This window comes from Rattus norvegicus, chromosome 7, assembly GCF_021556685.1.
Source record: "Rattus norvegicus strain SHRSP/BbbUtx chromosome 7, alternate assembly SHRSP_T2T, whole genome shotgun sequence".
Classification (NCBI taxonomy): domain Eukaryota; kingdom Metazoa; phylum Chordata; class Mammalia; order Rodentia; family Muridae; genus Rattus; species Rattus norvegicus.
In genome coordinates this window covers 69,501,527-69,503,783 of record NC_141540.1, presented here as the reverse complement: position 1 = coordinate 69,503,783, position 2,257 = coordinate 69,501,527, and positions in this window count along the sequence as shown.

Here is a 2,257-nt window from a genome sequence, read left to right as displayed (position 1 = left end):
TGCTAACTCTGCTATTAGTATTCACAGGTATTTACTCCAATGTGGCTGTGACACCACAGTGAACATTCGTATACAAAACAAATTAAGACACAGAATTTGTTCACATGAATCCATTCTGCAGTGTTGACTTTTCCATTTGCAAAGAGGAGACTTCGTGTCAGAAGAAAATTCTGTAAGATGTTGGGCCGGAGAGATGAGGGAGCCCTTTAAAAACTGAGCACACCCAACTGTTTGCTTAAGCAGGAGTGCAGCTCTCGTGCTTGAAGATTATTTGATTCTGTGAACATGATCTATCAATTTTGTAATAATGAAGTGTGGCAAAGGTCAAAACTGTAAATGACAGGCAGTAAGAAGTGATGATACTACAATACTTCCATTTTTCTCCACACAATGTTTGTTTTATTTCATTGAGTTTAACAGTAAGAGGGTGAGAGGGGGCAATGCATTCTGTGGCCAGTGCCCATGTAGCTGCCATCCACAGAGCACTGCATTGCATTTGAGAATGACAATAATTGCAAGAGTAGAGAAAGCATGGGTCTAAGATCTAATCACATTTTATTTGCAGTAAGAGGCTACAGTGCTTAGGAACAAGTCCTTTAACTCTTTCTGATTCTAACTGTTATATTATAGATATATCTCCCTGATTTATTAAACTAGATATTCATTTGTTCTTTAAATGTTTTACTATCTTTGTGCATTTAGACTTCTATAACAATATATACATATATATATACCTGCATATGCATGTATACTATACATAAATCCATACATTATATATACATACATGTATATACATGCACACGAATATGCATATATACATATACACATACACAGACATGTATACATGTGCACATATGCATACACACATATATACATGCATGTACAAAGAAACTATTTGATTCTCTAGGTATCTTCCAGGACTTAAATTCCAGAATAAGACTGCAGAGACATTCAGCTCAGTAAGTGCCTGTGTTCTTAGCCTTTCCAGCATGTATGTGGCTATTGACTTCTTTATACGCTTAGATTTCAAAATATTATATCTTCCATGTAATTGGTTTATGGACATTTTGAACCACATAATATTGTTTCTTTCTATATGAGTATGTTAGAAGATGATGAAGCACATAACCTTCAACTAGATGGTACAACTCCTAGAAAAATACTGTGCTGACATATAAGAATGATTGTATTTGTAATAACAAGGCAACTCTTTGATGGCTTTGTCAATAATGACAATAAAGAAATCGTTTATCTATTTTACAATAGTATATCTTATGCAGTTTGGTTACATGCCTGTTTTTAGGAAGTTTTATTTCTACTAAAATATCACAAAGCTTCAATTAATAATTAGTAAATACAAGAATAAGTTGCATATTGTTCATCTTAGAAATGGCATGGAGAGAATGTGGCTAGAATAGATAATTTAGCTAGGAATTTCTGAGCTTCCTTTTGTAAACTCATGAATATATTAGCAATATTTACCTATTGTGATGTAAACACATCTTAATTTTCATTAATTGAATTATGACCATATCTTCAAATTAAAGTGTGTTTATGAATATTTGTGTGTATGTATATGTGTGCTTATGTTTATGTATATGTACATGCACATGCGTAGATGTCTATGTCCATGCGTTTATGTGTATATTTGTGTTTGGGTTTATGTGTGTGTGTGTGTGTGTGTGTGTGTTTATCTGTAGGTATATGTGTATATATCTATGTGTTGTGTATGTGTATGTGTGTGTAATATATATGTGTATAGGTATGATATATATTTATGTATAAGATACCTCACTTAAACTTCATTTTCACCATTCTGAGTCATGACTTATTTTACTAAATTATTCATTATTGCATCATTTTCTGATTGGTATCTCTGTCTAAATCTCTCCACTTTCATATATCATGATCATTTCTCTAACCCCAATGGTAAGGACTTCCCACAGGCATGCCACTCTTTCTCATTCTCCCAGTCCACATTAGGATCCAGAAGATATTTTAACTGTTCAGGCACATGCTGTTTTCTTTCCCCTTCATCTTTATCCATAAACCTGTGTTTTTCTTCCTGGCATTCACATTAACACCACAATCCTTCTTCGGAATCCACATAAACATTTTCATTAAATATTTTTTATGATTTTTCCAGGCTCAACATTGACATGGTGTCACAATCCCTTCAGAATCTTGATGCAATTTCCCTAAAACAGACTTCTATGTGCTTTGGGATGGTTGTAATTTATATACTCCTAGTCCACGA